Below are 19,659 nucleotides of genomic sequence, written 5' to 3'. Positions count from 1 at the left end.
AACAGCATCAGGTGGGGGCATACTGCACCAAAACAGCATCAGGTGGGGGCATACTGCACCAAAACAGCATCAGGTGGGGGCATACTGCACCAAAACAGCATCAGGTGGGGTCATACTGCACCAAAACAGCATCAGGTGGGGGCATACGGCACCAAAACAGCATAAGGTGGGGGCACACTGCACCAAAACAGCATCAGGTGGGGGCATACTGCACCAAAACAGCATCAGGTAAGGGCATACTGCACCAAAACAGCATCAGGTAAGGGCATACTGCACCAGAACAACCTCAGGTGGGAGCATACTGCACCAAAACAGCATCAGGTGGTGGCATACCGCACCAAAACAGCATCAGGTGGAAGCACACCGCACCAGAACAACCTCAGGTGGGAGCACACTGCATCAGAACAACCTCAGGTGGAAGCACACTGCATCAGAACAACCTCAGGTGGGAGCACACTGCACCAGAACAACCTCAGGTGGGAGCACACTGCATCAGAACAACCTCAGGTGGAAGCACACTGCATCAGAACAACCTCAGGTGGGAGCACACTGCACCAGAACAACCTCAGGTGGGAGCACACTGCACCAGAACAACCTCAGGTGGGAGCACACTGCACCAGAACAACCTCAGGTGGGAGCACACTGCATCAGAACAACCTCAGGTGGAAGCACACTGCATCAGAACAACCTCAGGTGGGAGCACACTGCACCAGAACAACCTCAGGTGGGAGCACACTGCACCAGAACAACCTCAGGTGGGAGCACACAGCATCAGAACAACCTCAGGTGGAAGCACACTGCATCAGAACAACCTCAGGTGGGAGCACACTGCACCAGAACAACCTCAGGTGGGAGCACACTGCATCAGAACAACCTCAGGTGGAAGCAAACCGCACCAGAACAACCTCAGGTGGGAGCACACTGCATCAGAACAACCTCAGGTGGGAGCACACTGCATTAGAACAACCTCAGGTGGGAGCACACTGCATCAGAACAGCCTCAGGTGGGAGCACACTGCATCAGAACAGCCTCAGGTGGGAGCACACTGCATCAGAACAGCCTTAGGTGGGAGCACACTGCATCAGAACAGCCTCAGGTGGGAGCACACTGCATCAGAACAACCTCAGGTGGGAGCACACTGCATCAGAACAGCCTCAGGTGGGAGCACACTGCATCAGAACAGCCTCAGGTGGTGGCACACTGCACCAAAACAGCATAAGGTGGGGGCATACTGCACCAAAACAGCATCAGGTGGGGGCATACTGCACCAAAACAGCATCAGGTGGGGGCACACTGCACCAAAACAGCATCAGGTGGCATACTGCACCAAAACAGCATCAGGTGGGGGCATACTGCACCAAAACAGCATCAGGTGGGGGCATACTGCACCAAAACAGCATCAGGTGGGGGCATACTGCACCAAAACAGCATCAGGTGGGGGCATACTGCACCAAAACAGCATCAGGTGGGGTCATACTGCACCAAAACAGCATCAGGTGGGGGCATACGGCACCAAAACAGCATAAGGTGGGGGCACACTGCACCAAAACAGCATCAGGTGGGGGCATACTGCACCAAAACAGCATCAGGTAAGGGCATACTGCACCAAAACAGCATCAGGTAAGGGCATACTGCACCAGAACAACCTCAGGTGGGAGCATACTGCACCAAAACAGCATCAGGTGGTGGCATACCGCACCAAAACAGCATCAGGTGGAAGCACACCGCACCAGAACAACCTCAGGTGGGAGCACACTGCATCAGAACAACCTCAGGTGGAAGCACACTGCATCAGAACAACCTCAGGTGGGAGCACACTGCACCAGAACAACCTCAGGTGGGAGCACACTGCATCAGAACAACCTCAGGTGGAAGCACACTGCATCAGAAGAACCTCAGGTGGGAGCACACTGCACCAGAACAACCTCAGGTGGGAGCACACTGCACCAGAACAACCTCAGGTGGGAGCACACTGCATCAGAACAACCTCAGGTGGAAGCACACTGCATCAGAACAACCTCAGGTGGGAGCACACTGCACCAGAACAACCTCAGGTGGAAGCACACTGCATCAGAACAACCTCAGGTGGGAGCACACTGCATCAGAACAACCTCAGGTGGAAGCACACTGCATCAGAACAACCTCAGGTGGGAGCACACTGCACCAGAACAACCTCAGGTGGGAGCACACTGCATCAGAACAACCTCAGGTGGAAGCACACTGCATCAGAACAACCTCAGGTGGGAGCACACTGCACCAGAACAACCTCAGGTGGGAGCACACTGCACCAGAACAACCTCAGGTGGGAGCACACTGCATCAGAACAACCTCAGGTGGAAGCACACTGCATCAGAACAACCTCAGGTGGGAGCACACTGCACCAGAACAACCTCAGGTGGGAGCACACTGCATCAGAACAACCTCAGGTGGAAGCACACCGCACCAGAACAACCTCAGGTGGGAGCACACTGCATCAGAACAACCTCAGGTGGGAGCACACTGCATTAGAACAACCTCAGGTGGGAGCACACTGCATCAGAACAGCCTCAGGTGGGAGCACACTGCATCAGAACAGCCTCAGGTGGGAGCACACTGCATCAGAACAGCCTTAGGTGGGAGCACACTGCATCAGAACAGCCTCAGGTGGGAGCACACTGCATCAGAACAACCTCAGGTGGGAGCACACTGCATCAGAACAGCCTCAGGTGGGAGCACACTGCATCAGAACAGCCTCAGGTGGGAGCACACTGCATCAGAACAACCTCAGGTGGGAGCACACTGCATCAGAACAACCTCAGGTGGGAGCACACTGCATCAGAACAACCTCAGGTGGGAGCACACTGCATCAGAACAACCTCAGGTGGGAGCACACTGCATCAGAACAACCTCAGGTGGGAGCACACTGCATCAGAACAGCCTCAGGTGGGAGCACACTGCATCAGAACAGCCTCAGGTGGGAGTACACTGCATCAGAACAGCCTCAGGTGGGGCACAAAATGGCGTTGGTAGAAGTTGAAGCTGCCGGAAGGTGAGTATAAGAATGGGGGCAGGGAGCTTACATTTAAAGCACCACTTCAGTGCTGAAAAAAACAAAACACTGGAGGGAGTTCTTATTTCACATGGCGCGCGCTTGAAGAGGGAGAGGGTCGCAGAAATAATTAAACTCTCCGACCAAATCCATAAATTAGAAACGCAACACAAAAGAGATCTCAATGAGGTTACATTCGCACACTTGTCCACAACCAGGCAAAAGTTGCTCGCCTTACTGGACCAAAAACCACGCTACCTCAGGGAAAGGCTCTGAAATCGCTTTTACCAATATGGAAACAAAAGCGGCAAGATCTTGGCTAGATACATTAACCCACGTGTCCCAAATACATTTATTCCCTTTATTAAAAATGGGAAAGGGGAAAAGTTACATAATACTAGAGACATCATCTCGAGCTTCAGTGATTACTACAAAGACTTATACAACATAGATGGCCACTACAAAGATCTGTCCACATCCGCTCTCCATAACAAAATTAATACGTATTTACATCAAAACAATATACCCCTTCTACCGGAGGATGAGATTCTGGGCCTAGAGGGGGAGTTTACACTGGAGGAGGTTTTGGAAACTATCAAAGCCCTGAAACAAGGAAAAAGTCCGGGTTCAGACGGGTACTCAGCCGGTTTTTATAAATCATTCTCCTCATTATTGAGCCCGATTTTTCTTGAAGTGTGTAATTCGGTCTCCTCGGGTGGTTCCTTTCCCCCTCAGGCTTTGGCCACTCATATCACGGTCATACCAAAACCAGATAAAGACCCCTCGTTACGTAATAATTACCGTCAAATATCTCTTATAAATTTAGACATTAAAATCTACGCGAAGATGATTGCAAATAGATTGAGCCCTCTCCTTCCAAACGTGATAAACCAAGACCAGGTGAGTTTTGTCCCGGGTAGGGAGGCGCGTGATAATACCATTAGGACCATCTCTTTAATAGACGGGGCGGGACGGGAGGGGGGTGATCCCATGTGTATCCTGTCGATCGATGCTGAGAAGGCCTTCGACAGGGTGCACTGGGAGTTTTTGTTCCGGGCCCTGGCGAGGATTGGTCTGGGAGAAAACATGATGCATAGAATAAAGGCCTTATATACCTCCCCTAACGCCCAGGTGAAAGTGAATGGCACCCTTTCAGACACATTCGATATAAGGAATGGTACGAGGCAGGGGTGCCCGCTTTCCCCTCTCTTATATATCCTGTCAATGGAATGCTTGGCCACCGCCATACGCAATAACCCCTCCATAAGAGGAGTTAAATTAAGATCAGAGGAACACAAGTTGGCGCTTTTTGCCGATGATATCCTCTTATATGTTACCTCCCCCATAACTAGTATACCCAATATCATTTTAGAATTATCGAAATTCGGTCACCTAAGCAATTTCAAAATTAATTCCCATAAATCCATGGCCTTAAACATATCCCTACCACCATCTGAGGTGAGTGGGCTGCGAGCCTCTTTCCCGTTTGGTTGGCGCTTTGATTCACTTCCATATCTGGGGATCAGGATAACAGCCAAAACATCTGGTTTGTACGATGCAAACTTTAAAAAGGCGTTGCAAAAAGCGGAGCGGAGCTGGACTTATAGAAGTGGCATAAACTTCAACTGTCTTGGTTTGGTAGAGTTAATGTAATTAAAATGGACTTGTTGCCTCGCCTTTTATATTATTTCCAGACAATCCCGTTATATCTTCCCGCGTCCTTCTTCTCGCGACTCAAGAAAGCGGTCATCCGATTGGTCTGGTCTCATGCTAGATCAAGAATATCACATTTTGTATTAAGCAGGTCCAAGAGGAGGGGGGGAATTGGCCTACCAGACTTCCTAGTATATAGTCGTGCCTCATTAGGTACTTGCATTTTAGACTTATACCACAGCAGTAACAACAAGAAATGGGTGAGCCTGGAGGGTGATCTCGTTGGCGGGGATCCTCAGACGATACTATGGAACACGGGAGGGGGGGGGAGGTCGAACCTTCCATTCATGACTAGGAACATGCTTCTACTTGTACGACAGAGTGGCAGAAATACTATAACCTCTACAGCCCCGGGTCCACTAACCCCAATTTACGACAATCCTCACTTCCCCGCAGGTCTCCGTAGGGAAAATTTCCTGAGTAAAAACAGAGCTTCAAGACCCATTATATTTAACTTCATAAATCAGACAGGTATTAAGTCCCTACACGAAATATACCAGGGGGGGAACCTCCTGAGGGCTCTTGGTTCTTCTACGAACAGCTAAAGAGCTTCATAGGCACATCATTTAAACTTAATAAGTCCATGGGGGTGTTAACCCCTTTCAAGAAAATTTGTCTTGCTGAGGAGCCCCCGTCTCGTAAGGTGTCCCTCTTATATAATCTTTTCCAGGAGAGTCAGACCACAACACATGACTTCCCAATGTTTTTCTCAAGATGGGAGAGTGACTTGGGGATTTCTTTGTCCCAAGAGGAAAGAGATAAGATTTTTTTGTTCACCTTTAGGACTTCGCTGTCGGCTGTGTCACAGGAGAGGAGTTACAAAGTTCTGTCGAGGTGGTATAGATGCCCCTGCCAGGTTCACACTATGTTACCGGTGATACCGGATATTTGTTGGAGATGCACATCAGAAAAAGGGACTTATGTCCATATCTGGTGGGATTGTCCACCCAAAAAGAAATTCCGGATGCTAGTTTTCGATCTCCATAACAAATTATCCTTTCGCAAAATACAACCCACAGTGGAACTGGCCCTCTTGTCTCTGTGTGACATGTCGATCTCTGGTTTTAAGAGGAGTCTTCTCAGACATTTTCTTACGGCTGCCAGGAATTTGATTCCTGGATACTGGAAGCAGGATCGTTACCCCTCAGGCTCCGATTTTGTTGCGGAGCTTAACAACATTTACAGAATGGAACAATTGATAAGTGAATCCATGGGGGATTCGGCGAAATTTTTTAACACTTGGGCTTCATGGATTGTATTTAGGGAGACCCCAGAGTTGGACGTATGGTTGTCCAGGTCCTAATTCATATCTGGAGCCGATATGGGAGTGTTCGCGTAATGGTTGTTGCCCCTATCCTCTGGCCTGCTGTCGTGGCCTAAAGCCAATGTTGGTGACTCAATGTTCTTCTCTCCACTACATGGGACCTGGGGTCAGCCCGGGAGGGGTGCCGCATTCCTCATACCTAGCGTACCCTCTTACCTTCACCCGCTTTCCTTCCCCCCCCCCCCCTTTTCCTCCCCACTCTTTTTTCTTTTCTTTTTCTTTTCTTTCTTTTCTCCTCTTTCCGTTTCTTTACTTCTTTCTACTTCTGCTTACTTCTTATATCTAGCGACATTTTATACTAATATAAACTATTAAATATAGCTAGCAATGCTTGATTGCCTTTGATGCTGTTTATATGTTTCAACTATGAAAAGAATCATTGCTAACTTGAAAGTGTTATCGTTGGCAGTGGCCAGCTACATTTAATACTTGCTGAGGCTTTCTCCTTTTGTACGATCTACGGGTTGTACCCCGTCGAGTTTAACAATTGTTTCAGCACTGTACCATTGTTTGTATTGTTTATTTGCATCAATAAACCTGATTTATAAAAAAAAAAAAAACACTGGAGTGGTGCTTTAAAACAAAATGTTCCTGTGCTGAGATAATTGTATAAATGTGCCCCTGCTGTGTACTGTATTGTGTAACGGCTCACCTTACAGGGACATGGACTGATCATACCACAGCACCTGAGCAGGAGAGGAAGCAAAAGAGAGTATACAGACAGGACAGCATGGGATCACAGCTGATTCTTTCTGTAAAATTGGCACTGAAATATTTTACTCACTAAAAGAATCATCTGTATTCTCCGGCCGTCCCGACTGTATTCTCTCTTGTATTCTCACCGGCTGTCCTGTCTGTATTCTCTCCTGTGTCCCCCCTGGCCATCCTGTCTGTATTCTCTCCTGCGTCCCCCCTGGCCATCCGGTCTATGTTCTCTCCTGCATCCCCCCTGGCTGTCCTGTCTGTATTTTCTCCTGTCTCCTCCTCGCCCATCCCATCTGCATTCTCTCCTCCATCCTCCCCAGCCATCCTGTCTGTATTCTCTCTTGCGTTCTCCCAGCTGTCCTGTCTGAATTCTCAACTGCCTCCTACTCAGCCATCCTGTCTGTATTATCTATTGCCTCCTCCCTGGCCATCCGGTCTATGTTCTCTCCTGCATCCCCCCTGGCCATCCTATCCGTATTCTCTCCTGTGTACTCCCTGGCCATCCTGTCTGTATTCTCTCCTGCTTCCCCCTGGCCATCCTGTCTGTATTCTTTCCTGTGTACTCCCTGGCCATCCTGTCTGTATTCTCTCCTGCTTCCCCCTGGCCATCCTGTCTATGTTCTCTCCTGCGTCCCCCCTGGCCATCCTGTCCGTATTCTCTCCTGTGTACTCCCTGGCCGTCCTGTCTGTATTCTCTCCTGCTTCCCCTTTGCCATCCTGTCTGTATTCTCTCCTGTGTACTCCCTGGCCATCCTGTCTGTATTCTCTCCTGCTCCCCCCTGGCCGTCCTGTCTATGTTCTCTCCTGTGTCCCCCTGGCCATCCTGTCCGTATTCTCTCCTGTGTACTCCCTGGCCGTCCTGTCTGTATTCTCTCCTGTGTACTCTCTGGCCATCCTGTCTGTATTCTCTCCTGCTTCCCCCTGGCCATCCTGTCTATGTTCTCTCCTACGTCCCCCCTGGCCATCCTGTCCGTATTCTCTCCTGTGTACTCCCTGGCCGTCCTGTCTGTATTCTCTCCTGCTTCCCCCTGGCTATCCTGTCTGTATTCTCTCCTGTGTACTCCCTGGCCGTCCTGTCTGTATTCTCTCCTGTGTCCCCCCTGGCCATCCTGTCTGTATTCTCTCCTGCGTCCCCCCTGGCCATCCGGTCTATGTTCTCTCCTCCATCCCCCCTGGCCATCCTGTCTGTATTCTCTCCTGCTTCCCCCTGGCCATCCTGTCTGTATTCTCTCCTGTGTACTCCCTGGCCATCCTGTCTGTATTCTCTCCTGCGTCCTCTCCGGCTGTCTTGTCTGTATTCTATCCTGTGTCCCCCCTGGCCATCCTGTCCGTATTCTCTCCTGTGTCCCCCCTGGCCATCCTGTCTGTATTCTCTCCTGCGTCCCTCCTGGCCATCCTGTCTGTATTCTCTCCTGTGTACTCCCTGGCCGTCCTGTCTGTATTCTCTCCTGTGTCCCTCCTGGCCATCCGGTCTATGTTCTCTCCTGCATCCCCCCTGGCCATCCTGTCTGTATTCTCTCCTGCTTCCCCCTGGCCATCCTGTCTGTATTCTCTCCTGTGTACTCCCTGGCCGTCCTGTCTGTATTCTCTCCTGTGTCCCCCCTGGCCATCCTGTCTGTATTCTCTCCTGCGTCCCCCCTGGCCATCCTGTCTGTATTCTCTCCTGCATCCCCCCTGGCCATCCTGTCTGTATTCTCTCCTGTGTACTCCCTGGCCGTCCTGTCTGTATTCTCTCCTGTGCCCCCCCTGGCCATCCTGTCTGTATTCTCTCCTGCGTCCCCCCTGGCCATCCTGTCCGTATTCTCTCCTGCGTCCCCCCTGGCCGTCCTGTCTGTATTCTCTCCTGCTTCCCCCTGGCCATCCTGTCTGTATTCTCTCCTGTGTACTCCCTGGCCGTCCTGTCTGTATTCTCTCCTGTGTACTCCCTGGCCATCCTGTCTGTATTCTCTCCTGCTTCCCCCTGGCCATCCTGTCTATGTTCTCTCCTGCGTCCCCCCTGGCCATCCTGTCCGTACTCTCTCCTGCGACCCCCTGGCCATCCGGTCTATGTTCTCTCCTGCATCCCCCCTGGCCATCCTGTCTGTATTCTCTCCTGCTTCCCCCTGGCCATCCTGTCTGTATTCTCTCCTGTGTACTCCCTGGCCGTCCTGTCTGTATTCTCTCCTGTGTACTCCCTGGCCATCCTGTCTGTATTCTCTCCTGCTTCCCCCTGGCCATCCTGTCTATGTTCTCTCCTGCGTCCCCCCTGGCCATCCTGTCCGTATTATCTCCTGTGTACTCCCTGGCCGTCCTGTCTGTATTCTCTCCTGCTTCCCTCTGGCTATCCTGTCTGTATTCTCTCCTGTGTACTCTCTGGCCGTCCTGTCTGTATTCTCTCCTGTGTCCCCCCTGGCCATCCTGTCCGTATTCTCTCCTGCGTCCCCCCTGGCCATCCTGTCTGTATTCTCTCCTGCATCCCCCCTGGCCATCCTGTCTGTATTCTCTCCTGTGTACTCCCTGGCCGTCCTGTCTGTATTCTCTCCTGTGTCCCCCCTGGCCATCCTGTCTGTATTCTCTCCTGTGTCCCCCCTGGCCATCCTGTCTGTATTCTCTCCTGCGTCCCTCCTGGCCATCCTGTCTGTATTCTCTCCTGTGTACTCCCTGGCCGTCCTGTCTGTATTCTCTCCTGTGTCCCTCCTGGCCATCCGGTCTATGTTCTCTCCTGCATCCCCCCTGGCCATCCTGTCTGTATTCTCTCCTGTGTACTCCCTGGCCGTCCTGTCTGTATTCTCTCCTGTGTCCCCCCTGGCCATCCTGTCTGTATTCTCTCCTGCGTCCCCCCTGGCCATCCGGTCTATGTTCTCTCCTGCATCCCCCTGGCCATCCTGTCTGTATTCTCTCCTGCTTGCCCCTGGCCATCCTGTCTGTATTCTCTCCTGTGTACTCCCTGGCCGTCCTGTCTGTATTCTCTCCTGTGTACTCCCTGGCCATCCTGTCTGTATTCTCTCCTGCTTCCCCCTGGCCATCCTGTCTATGTTCTCTCCTGCGTCCCCCCTGGCCATCCTGTCCGTATTCTCTCCTGCGACCCCCTGGCCATCCGGTCTATGTTCTCTCCTGCATCCCCCCTGGCCATCCTGTCTGTATTCTCTCCTGCTTCCCCCTGGCCATCCTGTCTGTATTCTCTTCTGTGTACTCCCTGGCCGTCCTGTCTGTATTCTCTCCTGTGTCCCCCCTGGCCATCCTGTCTGTATTCTCTCCTGCGTCCCCCCTGGCCATCCGGTCTATGTTCTCTCCTGCATCTTCCCTGGCCATCCTGTCTGTATTCTCTCCTGTGTACTCCCTGGCTGTCCTGTCTGTATTCTCTCCTGTGTCCCCCCTGGCCATCCTGTCTGTATTCTCTCCTGCTTCCCCCTGGCCATCCTGTCTATGTTCTCTCCTGCGTCCCCCCTGGCCATCCTGTCCGTATTCTCTCCTGTGTACTCCCTGGCCGTCCTGTCTGTATTCTCTCCTGCTTCCCCCTGGCTATCCTGTCTGTATTCTCTCCTGTGTACTCCCTGGCCGTCCTGTCTGTATTCTCTCCTGTGTCCCCCCTGGCCATCCTGTCCGTATTCTCTCCTGTGTACTCCCTGGCCGTCCTGTCTGTATTCTCTCCTGCTTCCCCCTGGCCATCCTGTCTGTATTCTCTCCTGTGTACTCCCTGGCCATCCTGTCTGTATTCTCTCCTGCTTCCCCCTGGCCATCCTGTCTATGTTCTCTCCTGCGTCCCCCCTGGCCATCCTGTCTGTATTCTCTCCTGCGTCCCCCCTGGCCATCCTGTCTGTATTCTCTCCTGTGTACTCCCTGGCCATCCTGTCTGTATTCTCTCCTGCGTCCCCCCTGGCCATCCTGTCTGTATTCTCTCCTGCGTCCCCCCTGGCCGTCCTGTCTGTATTCTCTCCTGTGTCCCCCCTGGCCATCCTGTTCGTATTCTCTCCTGTGTACTCCCTGGCCGTCCTGTCTGTATTCTCTCCTGCTTCCTCCTGGCCATCCTGTCTGTATTCTCTCCTGTGTACTCCCTGGCCATCCTGTCTGTATTCTCTCCTGCTTCCCCCTGGCCATCCTGTCTATGTTCTCTCCTGCGTCCCCCCTGGCCATCCTGTCCGTATTCTCTCCTGTGTACTCCCTGGCCGTCCTGTCTGTATTCTCTCCTGCTTCCCCCTGGCCATCCTGTCTGTTTTCTCTCCTGTGTACTCCCTGGCCATCCTGTCTGTATTCTCTCCTGCTTCCCCCTGGCCATCCTGTCTATGTTCTCTCCTGCGTCCCCCCTGGCCATCCTGTCCGTATTCTCTCCTGTGTACTCCCTGGCCGTCCTGTCTGTATTCTCTCCTGCTTCCCCCTGGCTATCCTGTCTGTATTCTCTCCTGTGTACTCCCTGGCCGTCCTGTCTGTATTCTCTCCTGTGTCCCCCCTGGCCATCCTGTCTGTATTCTCTCCTGCGTCCCCCCTGGCCATCCGGTCTATATTCTCTCCTGCATCCCCCCTGGCCATCCTGTCTGTATTCTCTCCTGCTTCCCCCTGGCCATCCTGTCTGTATTCTCTCCTGTGTACTCCCTGGCCATCCTGTCTGTATTCTCTCCTGCGTCCTTTCCGGCTGTCTTGTCTGTATTCTCTCCTGTGTCCCCCCTGGCCATCCTGTCCGTATTCTCTCCTGTGTACTCCCTGGCCGTCCTGTCTGTATTCTCTCCTGCTTCCTCCTGGCCATCCTGTCTGTATTCGCTCCTGTGTACTCCCTGGCCATCCTGTCTGTATTCTCTCCTGTGTCCCCCCTAGCCATCCTGTCTGTATTCTCTCCTGTGTCCCCCCTGGCCATCCTGTCTGTATTCTCTCCTGCGTCCCCCCTGGCCATCCTGTCTGTATTCTCTCCTGCGTCCCCCCTGGCCATCCTGTCTGTATTCTCTCCTGTGTACTCCCTGGCCATCCTGTCTGTATTCTCTCCTGTGTCCCCCCTGGCCATCCTGTCTGTATTCTCTCCTGCGTCCCCCCTGGCCATCCTGTCTGTATTCTCTCCTGTGTACTCCCTGGCCATCCTGTCTGTATTCTCTCCTGCGTCCCCCCTGGCCATCCTGTCCGTATTCTCTCCTGCGTCCCCCCTGGCCGTCCTGTCTGTATTCTCTCCTGTGTCTCCCCTGGCCATCCTGTTCGTATTCTCTCCTGTGTACTCCCTGGCCGTCCTGTCTGTATTCTCTCCTGCTTCCCCCTGGCCATCCTGTCTGTATTCTCTCCTGCTTCCCCCTGGCCATCCTGTCTATGTTCTCTCCTGCGTCCCCCCTGGCCATCCTGTCCGTATTCTCTCCTGTGTACTCCCTGGCCGTCCTGTCTGTATTCTCTCCTGCTTCCCCCTGGCCATCCTGTCTGTATTCTCTCCTGTGTACTCCCTGGCCATCCTGTCTGTATTCTCTCCTGCTTCCCCCTGGCCATCCTGTCTATGTTCTCTCCTGCGTCCCCCCTGGCCATCCTGTCCGTATTCTCTCCTGTGTGCTCCCTGGCCGTCCTGTCTGTATTCTCTCCTGCTTCCTCCTGACCATCCTGTCTGTATTCTCTCCTGTGTCCCCCCTAGCCATCCTGTCTGTATTCTCTCCTGCGTCCCCCCTGGCCATCCGATCTATGTTCTCTCCTGCATCCCCCCTGGCCATCCTATCTGTATTCTCTCCTGCTTCCCCCTGGCCATCCTGTCTGTATTCTCTCCTGTGTACTCCCTGGCCGTCCTGTCTGTATTCTCTCCTGTGTCCCCCCTGGCCATCCTGTCTGTATTCTCTCCTGCGTCCTGTTGTGAATTCTGTGGCTGAGTTCACTTCTGTGGTCACAAGTGGTATTGCAGTCTCTGGGCTTCCTCCCTCAGGTGTTTTGGTGAGCTCGTTGGCTGCCTTGCTATTTAGCTCCACCTGAGTCTGTCTTCCTTGCTCCTTGTCAATGTTCCAGTGTTGGATCTGAGCTACTGCATCTTTCCTTTGGCCTGCTGCTCTGCTAGATAAGTGCTTCTAGTTTGTTTTCTGTTTTTTCTGTCCAGCTTGCTATTAACTTTTGCTGGAAGCTCTGAGAAGCAAAGGGTTGCACCGCCGTGCTGTTAGTTCGGCACGGTGGGTCTTTTTGCCCCTTTGCGTGGTTTTCGTTTTAAGGTTTTTTGTAGACTGCATAGTTCTCTTTGCTATCCTCGCTCTGTCTAGAATATCGGGCCTCACTTTGCTGAATCTATTTCATTCCTACGTTTGTCTTTTCATCTTGCTAACAGTCATTATATGTGGGGGGCTGCCTATTCCTTTGGGGTATTTCTCTGAGGTAAGTCAGGCTTGTATTTCTATCTTCAGGCTAGTCAGCTCCTCAGGCAGTGCCGAGTTGCATAGGTAGTGATAGGCGCAATCCACTGCTGCTTATAGTTGTGTGAGGATAGATCAGGTACTGCAGTCTACAGAGATTCCACGTCTCAGAGCTCGTCCTATTGTTTTTGGTTATTGCCAGATCTCTGTATGTGCGCTGATTACTGCACGCTGTGTTGCCTGATTGCCAGCCATAACAGTACAAGGAGCCACACCAATGATTCCCAATAGAGGGAAAAAAGAAATCCTGACATCATTTTTTTTTCTTAGCTCTGTCTTCAGTCTTTTTTTTCCCCTAGACATTAGAGTGCTTCAGGACACAGCTGTGCACATGGATATTCAGGCTCTGTGCTCCTCAATGGATAATCTCGTTGTAAATGTACAAAAGATTCAAGATACTATTGATCAGAAATCGATGCTAGAACCAAGAATTCCGATTCCTGATTTGTTTTTTGGTGACAGAACTAAGTTCCTGAGCTTCAGAAATAATTGTAAGCTATTTTTGGCCTTGAAACCTCATTCTTCTGGTAATCCTATTCAACAGGTTTTGATTATTATTTCTTTTTTGCGCGGCGACCCACAGGACTGGGCGTTTTCTCTTGCACCAGGAGATTCTGCATTGAGTAATGTTGATGCATTTTTCCAGGCGCTGGGATTGCTTTACGATGAGCCTAATTCAGTGGATCAGGCTGAGAAAAATCTGCTGGCTTTATGCCAGGGTCAGGATGATGTAGAAGTATATTGTCAGAAATTTAGGAAGTGGTCAGTACTCACTCTGTGGAATGAATCTGCACTAGCGGCTTTGTTCAGAAAGGGTCTCTCTGAAGCTCTTAAGGATGTAATGGTGGGATTTCCTATGCCTGCTGGTTTGAATGAGTCTATGTCCTTGGCCATTCAGATCGGTCGTCGCTTGCGCGAGCGTAAATCTGTGCACCATCTGGCGGTATTGTCTGAGAGTAAACCTGAGCCTATGCAGTGCGACAGGACTATGACTAAAGTAGAACGGCAAGAACACAGACGTCTGAACAGACTGTGTTTCTATTGTGGTGATTCTACTCATGCTATTTCTAATTGTCCTAAACGCACTAGGCGGTTCAATAGCTCTGCCGTTATTGGTACTGTACAGTCCAAATTCCTTTTGTCCATTACCTTAATGTGCTCTTTGTCATCGTATTCTGTCATGGCGTTTGTGGATTCAGGCGCTGCCCTGAATCTGATGGATTTGGATTATGCTAAACGTTGTGGATTTTTCTTGGAGCCTTTGCGGTGTCCTATTCCGTTGAGAGGAATTGATGCTACACCTTTGGCCAAGAATAAGCCTCAGTACTGGGCCCAGCTGACCATGTGCATGGCTCCTGCACATCAGGAAGTTATTCGCTTTCTGGTACTGCATAATTTGCATGATGTGGTCGTGTTGGGGTTGCCATGGCTACAAACCCATAATCCAGTATTGGATTGGAACTCTATGTCGGTAACCAGCTGGGGTTGTCAGGGAGTACATGGTGATGTTCCATTTTTGTCTATTTCGTCATCCATTCCTTCTGACATCCCAGAGTTCTTGTCGGACTTTCAGGATGTATTTGAAGAGTCCAAGTCTGATGCCTTACCTCCGCATAGGAATTGTGATTGTGCTATCGATTTGATTCCTGGTAGTAAATTCCCTAAGGGTCGTTTATTTAATTTGTCCGTACCTGAACACACCGCTATGCGCAGTTATGTGAAGGAGTCCCTGGAGAAGGGACATATTCGCCCATCGTCGTCACCATTGGGAGCAGGGTTCTTTTTTGTAGCCAAGAAGGATGGTTCGCTAAGACCGTGTATTGATTACCGCCTTCTTAATAAGATCACTGTTAAGTTTCAGTATCCCTTGCCATTGATTTCTGACTTGTTTGCTCGGATTAAGGGGGCTAGTTGGTTTACTAAGATTGATCTTCGTGGTGCGTATAATCTGGTGAGAATCAGGCAGGGAGATGAATGGAAAACGGCATTTAATACGCCCGAGGGTCATTTTGAGTATCTGGTGATGCCGTTCGGACTTGCCAATGCTCCATCTGTTTTTCAGTCTTTTATGCATGACATTTTCCGTGAGTATCTGGATAAATTCTTGATTGTTTACTTGGATGACATTTTGATCTTCTCAGATGATTGGGAGTCTCATGTGAAGCAAGTCAGAATGGTTTTCCAGGTACTGCGTGCTAATTCCTTGTTCGTGAAGGGATCAAAGTGTCTCTTCGGTGTGCAGAAAGTTTCATTTTTGGGGTTCATCTTTTCCCCTTCTACTATCGAGATGGATCCGGTTAAGGTTCAGGCCATCCAGGATTGGACTCAGCCGACATCTCTAAAGAGTCTGCAGAAATTCCTGGGCTTTGCTAATTTTTATCGTCGCTTCATCTGTAATTTTTCTAGCATTGCCAGACCATTGACCGATTTGACCAAGAAGGGTGCTGATTTGGTTAATTGGTCTTCTGCTGCCGTGGAAGCTTTTCAGGAGTTGAAGCGTCGTTTTTGCTGTGCCCCTGTGTTGTGTCAACCTGATGTTTCTCTTCCGTTCCAGGTCGAGGTTGATGCTTCTGAGATTGGTGCAGGGGCGGTTTTGTCACAGAGAGGTTCTGGTTGCTCAGTGTTCAAACCATGTGCTTTCTTTTCCAGGAAATTTTCTGCTGCTGAGCGTAATTATGATGTGGGCAACCGAGAGTTGCTGGCCATGAAGTGGGCATTCGAGGAGTGGCGTCATTGGCTTGAGGGTGCTAAGCATCGCGTGGTGGTATTGACTGATCATAAGAACCTTACTTATCTTGAGTCTGCCAAGCGCTTGAATCCTAGACAGGCCCGTTGGTCGTTATTTTTTGCTCGTTTTGATTTTGTGATTTCATACCTTCCGGGCTCTAAAAATGTGAAGGCGGATGCTCTGTCTAGGAGTTTTGTGCCCGACTCTCCGGGGTTATCTGAGCCGGCGAGTATCCTCAAGGAAGGAGTCATTGTGTCTGCCATCTCCCCTGATTTGCGGAGAGTGTTGCAGAAATTTCAGGCTAATAAACCTGATCGTTGTCCGGCCGAGAAACTGTTCGTCCCTGATAGGTGGACTAGTAAAGTTATCTCTGAACTTCATTGTTCGGTGCTGGCCGGTCATCCAGGAATCTTTGGTACCAGGGAGTTGGTTGCTAGATCCTTCTGGTGGCCATCTCTGTCACGGGATGTGCGTGCTTTTGTGCAGTCCTGTGGAATTTGTGCTAGGGCTAAGCCCTGCTGTTCACGTGCCAGTGGGTTGCTTTTGCCCTTGCCGGTCCCGAAGAGGCCTTGGACACATATTTCGATGGATTTCATTTCTGACCTTCCCGTTTCTCAAAAAATGTCGGTCATTTGGGTGGTCTGTGATCGCTTTTCTAAAATGGTCCATCTGGTGCCCTTGGTTAAATTGCCTTCCTCCTCTGATTTGGTGCCTTTGTTCTTCCAGCATGTGGTTCGTTTACATGGCATTCCTGAGAATATTGTTTCTGACAGAGGTTCCCAGTTTGTCTCGAGGTTCTGGCGAGCCTTTTGTGGTAGGATGGGCATTGACCTATCTTTCTCCTCGGCCTTCCATCCTCAGACTAATGGCCAGACCGAACGAACCAATCAGACCTTGGAAACATATCTGAGATGTTTTGTTTCCGCTGACCAGGATGATTGGGTGTCATTTTTGCCGTTGGCTGAGTTCGCCCTTAATAATCGGGCCAGCTCGGCTACCTTGGTCTCTCCATTTTTCTGCAATTCTGGGTTCCATCCTCGTTTCTCTTCAGGACAGGTTGAGTCTTCGGACTGTCCTGGTGTGGATTCTGTGGTGGACAGGTTGCAGCAGATCTGGACTCAGGTAGTGGACAATTTGACCTTGTCCCAGGAGAAGGCTCAGCTTTTCGCTAATCGCAGACGCCGTGTGGGACCCCGACTTCGTGTTGGGGATCTGGTTTGGTTATCTTCTCGTCATATTCCTATGAAGGTTTCCTCTCCTAAATTTAAACCTCGTTTTATTGGTCCGTATAGGATTTCTGAGATTCTCAATCCGGTGTCTTTTCGTCTGACCCTCCCAGACTCCTTTTCCATACATAATGTATTCCATAGGTCGTTGTTGAGGAGATACGTGGCACCTATGGTTCCATCTGTGGAGCCTCCTGCCCCTGTTTTGGTGGAGGGGGAATTGGAGTATATTGTGGAGAAGATTTTGGATTCTCGTGTCTCTAGACGGAAACTCCAGTATCTGGTCAAATGGAAGGGTTATGCTCAGGAAGATAATTCCTGGGTTTTTGCCTCTGATGTCCATGCCCCAGATCTTGTTCGTGCCTTTCATGTGGCTCATCCTGGTCGGCCTGGGGGTTCTGGTGAGGGTTCGGTGACCCCTCCTCAAGGGGGGGGTACTGTTGTGAATTCTGTGGCTGAGTTCACTTCTGTGGTCACAAGTGGTATTGCAGTCTCTGGGCTTCCTCCCTCAGGTGTTTTGGTGAGCTCGTTGGCTGCCTTGCTATTTAGCTCCACCTGAGTCTGTCTTCCTTGCTCCTTGTCAATGTTCCAGTGTTGGATCTGAGCTACTGCATCTTTCCTTTGGCCTGCTGCTCTGCTAGATAAGTGCTTCTAGTTTGTTTTCTGTTTTTTCTGTCCAGCTTGCTATTAACTTTTGCTGGAAGCTCTGAGAAGCAAAGGGTTGCACCGCCGTGCTGTTAGTTCGGCACGGTGGGTCTTTTTGCCCCTTTGCGTGGTTTTCGTTTTAGGGTTTTTTGTAGACTGCATAGTTCTCTTTGCTATCCTCGCTCTGTCTAGAATATCGGGCCTCACTTTGCTGAATCTATTTCATTCCTACGTTTGTCTTTTCATCTTGCTAACAGTCATTATATGTGGGGGGCTGCCTATTCCTTTGGGGTATTTCTCTGAGGTAAGTCAGGCTTGTATTTCTATCTTCAGGCTAGTCAGCTCCTCAGGCAGTGCCGAGTTGCATAGGTAGTGATAGGCGCAATCCACTGCTGCTTATAGTTGTGTGAGGATAGATCAGGTACTGCAGTCTACAGAGATTCCACGTCTCAGAGCTCGTCCTATTGTTTTTGGTTATTGCCAGATCTCTGTATGTGCGCTGATTACTGCACGCTGTGTTGCCTGATTGCCAGCCATAACAGCGTCCCCCCTGGCCATCCTGTCTGTATTCTCTCCTGCATCCCCCCTGGCCATCCTGTCTGTATTCTCTCCTGTGTACTCCCTGGCCGTCCTGTCTGTATTCTCTCCTGTGTCCCCCCTGGCCATCCTGTCTGTATTCTCTCCTGCGTCCCCCCTGGCCATCCTGTCTGCATTCTCTCCTGTGTACTCCCTGGCCATCCTGTCTGTATTCTCTCCTGTGTCCCTCCTGGCCATCCGGTCTATGTTCTCTCCTGCATCCCCCCTGGCCATCCTGTCTGTATTCTCTCCTGTGTACTCCCTGGCCGTCCTGTCTGTATTCTCTCCTGTGTCCCCCCTGGCCATCCTGTCTGTATTCTCTCCTGCGTCCCCCCTGGCCATCCTGTCTGTATTCTCTCCTGTGTACTCCCTGGCCATCCTGTCTGTATTCTCTCCTGTGTCCCTCCTGGCCATCCGGTCTATGTTCTCTCCTGCATCCCCCCTAGCCATCCTGTCTGTATTCTCTCCTGTGTCCCCCCTGGCCATCCTGTCTGTATTCTCTCCTGCGTCCCCCCTGGCCATCCTGTCTGTATTCTCTCCTGCGTCCCCCCTGGCCATCCTGTCTGTATTCTCTCCTGTGTACTCCCTGGCCATCCTGTCTGTATTCTCTCCTGTGTCCCCCCTGGCCATCCTGTCTGTATTCTCTCCTGCGTCCCCCCTGGCCATCCTGTCTGTATTCTCTCCTGTGTACTCCCTGGCCATCCTGTCTGTATTCTCTCCTGTGTCCCCCCTGGCCATCCTGTCTGTATTCTCTCCTGCGTCCCCCCTGGCCATCCTGTCCGTATTCTCTCCTGCGTCCCCCCTGGCCGTCCTGTCTGTATTCTCTCCTGTGTCTCCCCTGGCCATCCTGTTCGTATTCTCTCCTGTGTACTCCCTGGCCGTCCTGTCTGTATTCTCTCCTGCTTCCCCCTGGCCATCCTGTCTGTATTCTCTCCTGCTTCCCCCTGGCCATCCTGTCTATGTTCTCTCCTGCGTCCCCCCTGGCCATCCTGTCCGTATTCTCTCCTGTGTACTCCCTGGCCGTCCTGTCTGTATTCTCTCCTGCTTCCCCCTGGCCATCCTGTCTGTATTCTCTCCTGTGTACTCCCTGGCCATCCTGTCTGTATTCTCTCCTGCTTCCCCCTGGCCATCCTGTCTATGTTCTCTCCTGCGTCCCCCCTGGCCATCCTGTCCGTATTCTCTCCTGTGTGCTCCCTGGCCGTCCTGTCTGTATTCTCTCCTGCTTCCTCCTGACCATCCTGTCTGTATTCTCTCCTGTGTCCCCCCTAGCCATCCTGTCTGTATTCTCTCCTGCGTCCCCCCTGGCCATCCGATCTATGTTCTCTCCTGCATCCCCCCTGGCCATCCTATCTGTATTCTCTCCTGCTTCCCCCTGGCCATCC

The 19,659-nt window shown here is 51.3% G+C and overlaps 1 protein-coding gene across 3 annotated transcripts in view; it reads left to right on the top strand.

Moving 5' to 3' along the window:
- The window catches only part of LOC138662772 (actin-related protein 2/3 complex subunit 1A-A-like), a 218,598-nt gene that overhangs the window by 138,779 nt on the left and 60,160 nt on the right, over positions 1-19,659 (top strand). The gene's annotated exons all lie outside the window — the stretch shown is intronic.

This window comes from Ranitomeya imitator, chromosome 2 (assembly GCF_032444005.1).
Source record: "Ranitomeya imitator isolate aRanImi1 chromosome 2, aRanImi1.pri, whole genome shotgun sequence".
Lineage (NCBI taxonomy): Eukaryota > Metazoa > Chordata > Amphibia > Anura > Dendrobatidae > Ranitomeya > Ranitomeya imitator.
This window is presented reverse-complemented; position numbering and strand designations above follow the sequence as displayed.